The following is a 13043-nucleotide window of genomic DNA, read 5'->3' as shown; positions in this document are numbered from 1 at the left end:
ATAATAACAATAAAAGTCTATGTATAAGCTTTGCAGAACCCAAGGCTTTTTTATCCCTCTCTGCCACAGAACCAGTGCCTGATCTCAGAAACTTCTACAATGTAGCTGAGTTGTCACTGTAACACCCAAGAGTAACAGATTGCTTGTGTTGCTACTGCATAGCACACTATTTTCTCCCCCCAAAAAGTCTGCAATCAAATGTCCAGTTGGCAATAGTGGAAACACATAACTGTGGGCCTCCAGCCTTACTGCCTGACAATCAAAGTTTGAATTAGTCCTCCCACAGCACCTCCTCAAGACGTGAGCAGAAAAAGTCCCCTTTTCAGGTTTGCTGCTGCATAGATTTGGGGAACAAGGAAGGGGTGACTAGGAGGAGCTGAAAGAAGACAAGGTAGGGCTCTCACTGGTCCTTTCAGATTGCTCCTTATCAAACTATGCCAGTCTAAGCTACTTCAGACCTGGATCTTAATCTTCTCTGGGATATTTTGCTAGTCTCTGAAAACACTGGGCCACCTTATTACTGGGGACTAAAGGGAAAGGCTGGTCTGCACCCCCTGGATTAGATGAATAAAGTCCTCTTGGAATTCACCAATCCTGTGGCTAAACCCTGAGGCTAAGTGTGGAATTGGAGACAGACTCATGATTCCTGAAATCAGCAATGTCTCTGGACCTTCTTCTGTCCCACAAAGGCACTTAAGTAGTTCCCCACTGTGAAGTATTTTCTGATCAGGTAATTAGGTCCCTGTAAGGTCCTGTTGATGATGACAGTCCTTGGGGACACTGGCATAAGAGGACATTAGGCTGGGTCATCTTTTGGGTCCACCAATGTAGATATCCTGACTCCTTCAAACTGCCAAACAACATACAAAAAATAGGCACTAGTCTCTGAATTCTACAGACATAGCTCCCCTAGGGATCTCCCAATGCAAAGAACACTGCCTATTACTTGCAGAGAGCCAGAAATGGACTGGTACAAACTCCTCCCAGCCCTTAGGCTGGCTGGCCCTGTTCCTGTGGCTTAGAATCTATGTCCAACTCAGTCAGGAGGAACCATCTACCTGAGGTCTAAGGTAGTATTCAAGAATCAGGGAGACACACACACACACACACTGTGACACACAGATGCACACAAACGTGACCATAGCCATCCTAAGCCAGGCAACTCAAGTTTCAGTCCTGCTGCTGCTGCTGCGACTTCAGACACAGCATCTTCCTCTGTTTAAGGGGTGATGAAACTCATGGCGTTCCTCCTTTGAACCATAAAGCAGACAACCACGTACACAAATGTTCCCTACTTCTCCCAAGGAGTCCACGGCCATCTGCCACATGCTAACCACTTAAGAGAATTGTGACATCTTGACGTATCACACACCTCAAGGCAGCAAAGTCTGATTGTTGTTGTTGCTTTGTTTTATTGCTGGTTCTACAGTTTGAACTCTGGGCCACTCAAAAAAAAAGCCTGATGTAGCACCATGGCTCAAGTGGTAGAGCTCTAGCTTTGGGCAAAAAACCTGTAATTCTAGCTACTTAGGAGGCTGAAATCTGAGGATTGTGGTTTAAAGCCAGCTCAGGCAGACATATCCATCCTAAAGACTCTTATCTCCAATTAACCACCAAGAAGCTGTGACTTAAGTGGTAGAGTGACAGACTTGTGTGAAAAAAGCCAACAGAGAGTGGTTAGTGTTGATTTCAAACCCCACTACTGACGAAAAAACAAAACAAAATAAAACAAAACCATGCTGGTCTGAAGAGAGCTAGGCGTCACAGGAAAGTAGAACAGCCAAGGTTCCTGAAGGTGCCACCCATCGATGTAGAGGCTCAGATGAGAACCCAGAGAAAAGCATGCGCCTGGCACAGGCCAACACAGAAACAGCAGCTATTTTGTCTCTCTCTCTTCCTGTCCTCCCCCTCACTGTTGTCTCATTTTGTGATTCAGAGATGAAGAAATTCATACACAGATCGATCCATACCAGTACATTATTCCCAGCATGGGAAAAAGCAATTAAACATTCCAATTACTGATTTTCAAATTCCTACCTATCTAATTTGCCTCGAGAAAGCCAGGTAGCTTAGGTGTTCCTTCTGTTTTGAAAATTATAGTGCCTTCTAAAACATCTGAATTTATACGTCTGTGATATTATGAAAATAACTATGCTGTTACATATTTCAAAAACAAACATTTTTTCTAAATACTTAGCTTTCAGACAAAAAAAGAAAAAAAAAAACTAGGTGACTCACACATGTTAAATTCTAGCTACTCAGGAGGCAGAGAGCTCTGAGGAGTGTGGTTTGAAGCCAGCCCAGGCAAGAATTCTAGTAGTAAGACTCTTTTTCTCCAATAAAATACTCAGAAAAAGCTAGAAGTAGCACTGTGGCTCATGTTAAGCTTGAGAATAAAAAGCTCAGGAACAGTGCCCAGGCCCTGAATTCATGGCCTAGGACTAGTATTGGGGGGGGGGGGGGAGGGCAGTAAGAAGAGGAGGAAAAAGAAGAGGAAGAAGAGGAGGAGGAAGATGAAGAAGTAGAGGAGGAAGAGGAGGAGGAGGAGGGGAGGAGAAGAAGGAAGAAGAAGAAGAAAAAGGTTTTCACTTTCACAAACAGCTAAACAGGTCAACTCACCAAGCATAGGCCTGAATTGAGCCAGGGGCCAGTTGTACACAGACCTGAGTCCAGGGGCCACCTCTACCATTATGTTATTTCCCCTTGGACAAGTATAATCATTCAGGCATGGTTTCCTAGTACCTTCCAGCTCTCCAACTACACAACTTTACCCTTACTTGGCTACAGGACCTATGGAAGTAGAAATATTTGCCTCCAGCTCTCTCAAAAGGAAGACTAACAAGGAAATATCTGAGCGAGGCTTTAAGATGACATGAGAGGGACATTGGAGGCTTACATCTGTAACCCTAGCTACTCAGGAGGCTAATATCTGAAGGACGATCACAGTTCAAAGCAAGCCAGAACAGAAAACTTCTCTCCAAATGACCACTGAAAAACCAAAAGTAGAGGTATGGCTAAAGTAGTAGAGCACCAGCTTTGAGCAAAAACATTAAAACAGTGCCCAGGCCCTGATTTTCAAGCCTCAGGACCAGCACCCCCCCACCAAAAAAAAAAAAAAAAAAAAGAAAGAAAGAAAGAAAAGAGAAAGGATTACATAAGGAAACAAAGATTCATGAAATCATATGGCTCTGAGATGCCAATGTCCACACAATTAAAGTGAAACAACACACAAGAAGAGGAGGTGGTTGGCAACTGTTGCTTTTATGACACATTTTTGCTGCCAGCCCCTCCTGTGATGAAAAGGGAAAGCAGGCTAAAGACATGGATAAATAATAACCCACATTGTCACCAAGCTTTCTGAAGGACAGGAGGCATTCAGACTTCCCCACAGCATAGAAACTTATGTCCTCAACTCATGTACATCAGAAACTAAACAAAACAGGTCAAACAATGACCTAATTTCCAAAGCCAAAGGCCAAGCCTGCCTGAGTTCAACAGGTTGCACTGCATGAAACTTCTGTTCTAATGAGAAGAAGGTTTTCACCCCAACCATCTGAGAAACCCACCTGTTAATGACTTTCTCTGAGTACCCTTTCCTTATCCACAAAATAAAGACAGTAACTGGGGTGTGAAGAAACTAGTGTCCCCTTATTAGTGTGCATTACTGCCTACAAATTGCTTTGCACAGTACAGAGCATACATTAAGTACTCAATAAATGTTGTTTGTGGTCTTATTCACACCATTCAAGGACTGCGTATCTGCCTCAATCTCAGTGACAGATGGGGTGGTCCTGAAATCTTGGGCTTTTCTGCCCAAATGCAACTGCCAGCTGGCACACCAGTTGTTCATGCCTGAATCCTAGCTACTCAGAAGTCTGAGATTTGAGGATCACAGTTCCCAAGCCTGCCCAGTCAGGGAAACATAGTCTTATCTACAATTAACCACCAAAAAGCCAGAAGCAGAGGTGTGGCTCAAGTGTTAGAACACCAGTCCTGAGAGAAAAAGGTAAAGGATAGGCTCTGAGTTCAAGCCTCAGTACTGGCAGAGTCTTCCTCCTAACACTTCTGCAAGGTACTGGGAAGGGAAGGCTCTGAGGAAAGGCCTGGGAATGCTGAGACCCTGTAAAACCGACAACAGAAGGACCTAAGATCAAGTGTGCTTGGAGGGTGGCTACAGGTTAGGACTAGGGCAAGAATTAATTGGGGAGAAGCAGATAATAAGGCTGGGGAAGGGGGGGTGCACAGGGATATAAGTAAAGGAAGAGGATTTTCGTCTTAAGAGAGCAGGATGAAGAGAAGATGGCAAATTTGGGGCCCAAGATGAAACAGCCCCAGAAAGCTCTACATGGTGGGGGAGGGGCAGGGAAGGACTGGCAGCGCTTGGCGAGGTGCATAATTAAGAGGCACCCAGAGAACAATGGAGGGGAAGTTGTAAAGAGGAGCGGGAAGGGGACAGAACGTGACAGAGTGCATTTGTTAAGAAAAAGTATAAAGGTCTAAAAAGAAAATAGGAGAGGGGAGCAAAATCGAAAAGAAAATGGAGTAAATTTTCCGTGCCTCTCAGCAGGTGGAATATCAAAAGAGAATGAGGAGGGTGAAGGGGGGAGAAGAACTAGGAAATCCGGTGGACTGAGTAGAGAATATTAAATTAAATAGGGCAACAGAAAACAAGGTGAAGAAGCCCAGAAAACCATACGGAGGCAGGGGTAATACATGACTTTATAAGCGCTGAGAAAATTTTAAATTATTGTTCCCTTTATCTACATGATTATAGATGCTGAGAAACAACGAACCTAAAGAACTCTGCTTGCTTGCTTTGGTGTGTTATTTTAATGTGTGTGTGTGTGGTTTTTTTGTGTTTTTTTTTAATTGTACTTTTTTTTCACTTGGAGAAGGAATTCGCTCGAGCTCTGTAATTGCACAGTCCGTTCGGTGCCCGGCCAGCACAGGTCACCTGAGTTCCCTGATCGCTGGCAAACACAGGTTGGCTTCCATTCTACCTTCCCAGGGCTCACAGACCAATTCCCCACATCCTGAGCAGGACCGGAGCCAAGAGTCGTCTGCCCAGCTAGCTCCGCTCCCTCCAGTCCCGCGACGACAGACACGGGGTCCCCAAGTCTACCTTCCCAGACTGAGCCTCGCTCTAGGACCCGAGAGGAGTCGCGGATTTCTAGGACAAGTGCTCCCACCACCCCGCCTCGCGGTCCCCTGGATGCACCCGTAGGTCCGGTCGCTCCCCCCTTTGCCCAGAGCTCCTGGCACAACTCCTCGGGCAGATGGGCCCGAGTGCAGGGGAGCACGGGGTTGGATTTCAGGGTCAAAAATCCTTCTTGGTCGGGTCCTGCTGGAAGCCGCCTTTTAGCAAGACCGCCGCGGGACAGCGCTGCCCGGGCAGCCAGCAATCACTGCCAGCAGGGCGCACCCGCCGCGCGGCCCCACAGGTGAGCGGCCCGGGCAAGATCCCACGAACCCCAGGGAAGACTTGGGATCAGGACACCCCAAGGGACGGAGGACGTGGATCAGGGCTCACTATCCCGCTCTTGCCGCCTCCCCGCCCACCGCGAGCGCCCTGCCAAACTTGCGCCCACCCGGCAGAGCCGCCCGCCCCCCCCCACCCCCGCCCCTTGCAGTGCAGTCTCACCTCGCCGAGTCCCCATTCGAACGAGGCTCCTGGGGCCGCTCCAAGGGCGGATTCTGTGGTGCCGCTGAGTTCTGTGGTGCTGCCTCAGGGAGGGGAACCCGCAGGGCGGCCGGAGAAAGAAAGCGAAGCGCGACGCCGGGTCTCACCCGCGCGCGGCCGCCGGCTACCCGAAGCCACGCCCCCAGGCCAGCTACCTCCCCCGTCGGCCACGCCCCCATCGGCTCCTGTGGCCACGCCCCCTGGACCAATTTCCCCACCCCCAACACCCGCAGGACACTCCCTTCTAAGTGGCTCACTTCAGGCCACGCCCGCCAAACCGCTCACCTCAGGCCACGCCCTTCCCGCGGGAAGGCCACTCCTAGCCACGCCTCTAGCTTCCTGGCCACGCCCCTAGCTTACTTTCCCTCACAATCCCCACGCCATTCCCCCGCCCCGCGTTACCAAGTACTCCAGGCCACACCTCCGCCCGCCAATTCCTCTGAAGCCACGCCCTGTCCCCCGACCCCTCCAGCTACGCTTCTCCCACCACGTTCCACGCTTACTGACAACTAGTTTCCCCCCCAAGTATTCCCCCCAGGCATGACACCCTTCCGGCCGCCCCTGCCACCTCCATACTGCCACTCACAGACCCAGTTCCCCTCCGACTCCCACCTCAGCCCAGCGCGGGGTGGGAGCAGCTCCTTGTTGCCTGGCGACCGCCCCCCACGCCCGCCCTCCCCCACCGCGGCCCGGAGTTCCCACGCTGCCAGTCTGCGTGCAGGCGCTGGCCTTGGGGGCCAAGGGGAATGCAAAATGCGGATTCTGCAATCCCCTCCCCAGGGCCTCCCGCAGGTCTGGGGAGGGGGCATTGTTCAGAGAACTCCCTTAAACGACTAACCACTATCACTTTTCCTATTTGGCTCAGAATCAAATCGTTAATTCTCATGAAAATCACAGAGAAGAAAGGCTTCTGCTTCAGGATCTGTGAGTGCCACGGATGTCCGGGATTATTTCTTGTTATACAACTAAGGGAATTCCTTAAAGAACTGCACTCTTTTTAAAAAGTGAAATGTTTCTCTAGCGCCTGTGGTTTACACCTTGCTACTTTAGGAGACAGAGATTTGAGGATCAAAGTTCCAAGCCAGCCTTGGCAGGAAAGTCTGTGAAATTTTAATGGCCAATTAGCCTTCACCAAAATTCGGGAAGTGGAGGTAAGGCTCAAGTAGTACAGCATCAGCCTTGAGTAAAAAAGCTAAGAAACAGCACCCAATCCCAGAGTCCCAACCCTACTAGCCCTGCTACACACACACACACACACACACACACACACACACACACTGTATTTTTTATAGTATTCCTTTGAATTATTCTAATGTGCCAGCATGATTATTTTAAAAAGTACCACTTTCATTACAAAGAACAATCAAAACCCACTCTAGAAAAACAAGTGTATGAAATTAGTCTACTATTCTGCAAAAAGTCATAATTCATTTTATAGATGCTTTTTTTAAATATGGAAATCACTCCTGTTTGGTGCTATGATGGTGGATGTAGGTCATCTAATTACTAAAACTCATTGTGGCTGGGCACTGGTGGCTCAAACCTGTAATCCTAGCTATTCAGCAGACTGACATCTGAAGAACTGGGTTCAAAGCCAGCCTATGCAGAAAAGTCCCTGTGAAACTCTTAAACCATTTGAAAACCGGAAGTGGCACTTTGGCTCAAGTGGTAGATGGTTGTTAGCCTTGAGCATAAAGAGGCTCCAAGACAGGACCCAGGCCAACCCCACAACCAAACAAAACCAAAATAAAACCCAAAAACCTCATTGTGTCAATAACAGAGTAAAAGGAAGTTAGTTCATCATAATGGACCAGATCAGCTCATCCAACTCATCCAAATACTGTATACTAAAATACAAAATAAAAATACAGTAGGGCCCAAGGCTAGGGATGTAGCTTAGTCCTAGCAAGCAGAATACTGCCAGTTCAGTCTCAAACTCAACAAGAGAAAATGGGAAAGAACAAATAACAACAACAAAAAGAACTGTGTCTGGAGATGCATAACTAACAAAATCTGTTTGAAACACTCACAAATGAAACATAGCTTCGGTTTAAATTGAGAGGGGTTGATATTTCAAAAGATCACTTCTACCTACCAGGAAACCACTAGTAATATTTACATATACTGCTTTTTTTAGGCCTGCCCCCTCAAATAAATGGATTTCTGTAGAGATTCCAAAGTTGACCTAACAACATCTTGCCTACTCAGTATCCCGTTTGACCCTTGGCATACTCTTTGTCCTGCCAAAATTCCACTTCCTCTTCAGTGTGTGTAGGACAAGTCTACTGCTCCATCTGTTGATTAGTCTGGGACTGGTGTTCACATCTGAAATCCTAGCTACCCAGGAAGCTGAAATCAGAGGATGGAGGCTTGCCAAGCCCAGGCAAGAACGTCCTGGGGAATCTTACCTCCACATAGATAGCTGGTAGTGGAGATGTGGCTCAAGCAGTGAAGCACCAGCCTTGAGTGAAAAAGCTAAGGGACAGCACCCAGGCCCTGAGTTTAAGCCCTACTGCACAGTATATGTGTGCATACACACATTCGAAGGAATTAAAAACAGAGACACAGTTGTGCAGTGTTCACAACAGCATTGTGCACTGTCACCACAAGATGGAGTAGCTCCTGTGTCCGAGAATGGATGAATGCATGAAGAAAATGAGCTTTGTGCACGCAAGCAAATATTATGAAGGCTTTGTTTAAAAGTGACATTTCAATACATACTGCCACATGATGAAGACACTATGCAGAATGAAGATGCCATAAATAAACTGTGTAACTCTGTTTACATGAGATACCAAGAGGAGTCAAGTTCATGGGAAGAAAGCTGAGTAGAGTTTGCCAGGGGTGGGGAGGGGATAAAATGGGGAATTTAATCATCACAGAGATTCCATTTTGTAAAATAAAAGGAGCTCTAGAGATGAATAGCTGCATAAGATGGTGATTTTACTGAATACCACCAAAATGTGTAATTAAAGATGGTGAAGATGGTACCTTAGCCAGGACCCAGTGGCTCACAACTGTAATCCTAGCCCCTCAGGAGGCTGAGATCTGTGCATCACAGTTCAAAGCCAGCCCAAGTAGAAAAGTCTGTGAGACCCTTATCTCCAATAACTTATTCAGAAAAGGCCAGAAGTGACACTGTGGCTCAAGTGGCAGAGCACTAGCCTTGAGCTTAGAGACAGAATCCAGGAGGACCAGTACAAAGAAAAAAAAAAAAGATAGCAGCTTATGTTTATTTATTTTTGCACAATTAAAAATAAGTTGTCTCGACCAAGAGTTTGGCCTAGTGGTTAGAGTGCTTGCCTAGCATACACAAAGACCCAGGTTCAATTCCTCAGGACTACATAAATAAAAAGCTGGAAATGGTAGTGTGGCTCTGGTGGTAGAGTACTAGCCCTGAGGAAAAGCCCAAGGACAGTGCTCAGGCCCTAAGTTCAGTCCCCAAGACTGGCAAAAAAAAAAAAAAAAAAAAAAAAAAAAAAGCTGTCTCCAGTTTGCCTTTTTGGATGTTAAAATGGTTTATACTGGAATGCCAATGGAAAGAAGAAGGAAATGAAATAACAAAATCAAATAAAGAAGCAGAGGTGAAGTCAGATGCTGGGATCTCATGCCTGAAATCCAAGAGACAGGGATCACAGTCTGAAGCCAGAAAAGTTCATAAGACTCTACCTCCTAAATAACCAGAAAGGACCAAGATAGAGGCACACTTCAAGTGGTAGAGCCCCAGTTGAGCAAGCAAGTCAATCAAATTGAAGGTCTTAAGCTCAAACCCCAGTACTGACAGGCCCAACTCCACCACTGATCTCAAAGGCCTTTCTACAGAATGGCCTCAAGTTGACTCCTTGAAACCCTTTATGTGGCTTTTCTGGGAGCTTTAGTTGTTCACATTCACCGACATCGTAACACTGAAACTCTTCATTTTAGACCAATCAGGTCACATCCTCCGAAGAGTGGAATCATTTTACAATGTCATTCATTGTTGTTCTCCCATAACCCTAAATTCATAGGAGGCATTAGGATAGCCAATAAAAATAATCAAACTAATAATAATTACTAACACACTGTTAGTGTGACATACTAAATAAAATAAAACGACAAAAGGAAAAAAACCTCACAAATGCCAGTTCCTGCTTTCAAGCCTATAACAATCTAGATACACAGCTAAGCAAGTTCTTTTGGCTAATTTTTATGTGTCATAGAAAACAACTTTAGGGTTCTGAGTATACATCTGTAATAATCCCGTAGCCTATGACCATATTTGAGATGAATCACGGTTTGAATTTCACTCCTGATCAAATTCTTGTATTTTAAAGCCAAATGAAGCTGGATCCGGTAGCTCACACCTGTCACTACTCAGGAGGCTGAGACTTAGAATCATGGTTCAAGGCTATTTCAGGGAAGGAATCTCCAATTAACCAGCAAAATATCAGACATGGAGGTATGGTTCAAGTGGTAGAGTGCCAAGCTTGAGTGAAAAAAAATCAAGTGAGAGTAGGAGGCCCTAAATTCAAATCTCAGTATCAGCACCAAACAAACAAAATCAAATAAACTTTACCCTCCCAAACAACTTTGAAGCTACAAAACAGAGGGCAGAACACGAGAATTTGTTGTTCACTTGTATGCGGTTTTTGCAGGCAAGGATCAAGCTAATTATACTGCAGGTAATTTTTGTTGACTTTGACATTGATTCTGGCTACAAAATCCAGGTTCACCTTGAACTTGCTTTGAAGCCCAAGTTTTTTTGAGAGACACAATCATTCTACCTTAGCCCTCAAATTATGGGATTAAAGGTATACACTACTATTCTCAGTTTCTGTTAAGCGTGCTCTTAAAACAGTGAGTTAGGGCTAGGAATGTGGCTTAGTGGTATAGTGCTTGCCTAGCATGCATGAAGCCCCAGGTTTGATTCCTGGAGTACGTAAACAGAAGCCAGAAGTGGTGCTGTGTCCCAAGTGGTAGAGTGCTAGCCTTGAGCAAAAGAAGCTCAGGGATAGTGCCTGCCCTGAGTTCAAGCTTCAGGACTGACAAAACAAATAAACAAACAAAAAACCCAGAGAGTTATAGCATAGATTTGTGAGTGAAAAAGTCAAACAAAAGTATGAGGCCTTGAGTTCAAGCCCCAGTACTGGCACACACATACCAAAAAAAACAACATCAACAACAACAAAAAACCACACTGAGGTATAAAAACTGTTTTATGAACAAATTGCCCAGTGAAACTAGAAAGTTCACAAGTAATAAAACTAGTGGCTGTCATTCTTGTGGCAGTCACCATTCTATGAGCCAGAATGTCCTTTGGGTCTTGCATTCTTTCATCCAGTCTTCAGCCTCTCAGCACAAGTATTGGTGTCAGGTCTGAATTAGAACCAGACCCCTATTGTTTGATGCAGCTATGTGACTTAGAACAAGTTATTTTCTCTTTCTCAAGGCTTTGGGCCTTGTAGAAGGTCTTTTCTTTTTCATTTTCTCTTTCTCTTTTTCTGTGCTCTTACTGGGGCTTGAACTCAGACCTTGTATGAGCTTTTTTACCTATAGGTGGTTTCAGAGACATTCCTGGCCAGGCAGGCTTTGAACCACAATCCTCAGATACATCCTTCTGAGTAGTTAAGATTATAGGTGTGAGCCATCTTCCCTGATGAATAGCATTTTTCCTAAGCCTTCAGGAAGACAGGTGTCCATGCAAATCGTAGCCTCCCCAGCGGATCTCTGAGCCCTTTCTGTCCCCAGTCACAAATCATTTTACTCTTTGGGTCAAATGTGACATTTCGATCTTCATTCTCTGCCTGTTTGTTGATGAAGTTTACATTCCACCAAGGCTAGTCACCACTCCTGAATCACAAAGTCCTCAAGTGTGGCACAGAAGACTATTTCTGCTGTTCCCTTCCTGGCAGAAACACTCATGGAAACCATGAATAATAAACAAGCAGCTCTCATAAAATTAACACGAGTTCTAGGCCCTTGATTCCTACCCCTTCCCTACTTTGTGTAAACATACATACACACAGTTCAAGAACAGAATGCTCTTGTTGATGTTCTCTTACTTACCTAATTTGTTTGGTCCACTGAGCCTCATGTACCCAAAACGTTGCATGTTTATAGGCACAAATAAAGAGACTAAGTAAGGCAAACGCTTTCAGAGACTCTCAACTTTCCAACTAACTCTTCCCTTATGTTTTAAGCCTCTGTTCAATCATGCTGCAAATTGTAACCTACTGCATTGGTCACATTCACAAAAACTCTTTGTATGCGATGCATTGGTCCTTTTGAAGCCCTGAGAGGCAGCATTATGAAGTAGAAAACTGAGATTGCCTAGTTTATCTAACATAGCCAAGGTAACTAAGGTAGCACAGCAGAGAGGTGTACCCCAGAACTGAGATTAAGTGTGGCTTGTTTCTCAAAGCCTCATGAACTGGAGGTGTGTTCCTATTGTGCAGGTGTTCACATGGCAGAACCTTTTAAAAAGGGCATCTAGCCTGTGGCCACTGCTCCTAAGAAGGATCAGTGTAGCTCTTGTGAGAGAGTGCTCCTCTCAGTGCTGAATCTACTCAGGAGGCTGAGATCTGAGGATCTCAGTTCGAAGCCAGCTCAGACAGGAAAGTCTCTGAAATTCATATTTTCTAATAAACTAGCAAAAGCAGGAAGCAGTAGTGTGCCTCAAGTGGTAGAGTGCTAGCTTTAAGCAAAACAGCTCAAGTACAAGAACCAGGCCCTAAATTCAACTCCTAGGATAGGAAAAGAAAACAAAAACAACAACAACAACAACAAAAAAGCCAAACCTGAATCTCCATGGTTTCCTGTTTTACTAGGTGATCTCTGATCTCTGCCTCTCATACCTCCCGACATGAGGCCATCCACCTAGATGTAATTTAGGAATAGAGAATGGGGAGAGCGTGAGCCCAGCAAATGTGAAATTTTGGCCCATGACATTTCTTTTCTTAGGAAAGAAAATGAGAAGGGCATTGAAAATATGAAAATATGAGCCATGTGGCCATAGTTACAGCTGCTTCTGCTTCCTCTCCTCCTCTTCTTCCCCCTCCTCCTCCTGCTCTTCTTCCTCCTCCTCCTCCTCCTCCTCCTCCCATTCCTGGGGCTTGAACTCAGGGCCTAGTCACTGTCCTTGGGCTTTCTCAAGGCTAGTACTCTTACCATTTGAACCACAGCTCTACTTCCAGCTTTTTCTGTGTATGTGGCATCAAGGAATTGAACCCAGGGCTTCATGCATGCTAGGCAAGCACTTTACCACTAGGCCAAACTCCTGGCCCCAGTAACCACAGCTTCTGAAAGCACTACATCAGCAGATATCTTGCAACAAATTTTTGCCACTATAGCAGCCACCTTCACCCAGGCCAAAAGGGGAAATACT

The 13043-nt window shown here is 45.6% G+C and overlaps 1 protein-coding gene across 1 annotated transcript in view; it reads right to left on the bottom strand.

Annotated features, from left to right (window-relative positions):
* The window catches only part of Spata13 (spermatogenesis associated 13), a 122694-nt gene extending 116983 nt beyond the window's left edge, over nucleotides 1-5711 (bottom strand). The window contains exon 1 of the mRNA XM_090342392.1: nucleotides 5642-5711. The gene's annotated coding sequence lies outside the window, so the exon portion shown is untranslated. The remainder of the gene's footprint in view (nucleotides 1-5641) is intronic.
* Between the last annotated feature and the right edge of the window lie 7332 nt (nucleotides 5712-13043).

Source organism: Megascapheus bottae, chromosome 11, assembly GCF_031878675.1.
Source record: "Megascapheus bottae isolate mThoBot1 chromosome 11, mThoBot2.hap1, whole genome shotgun sequence".
NCBI lineage: Eukaryota > Metazoa > Chordata > Mammalia > Rodentia > Geomyidae > Megascapheus > Megascapheus bottae.
This window is presented reverse-complemented; position numbering and strand designations above follow the sequence as displayed.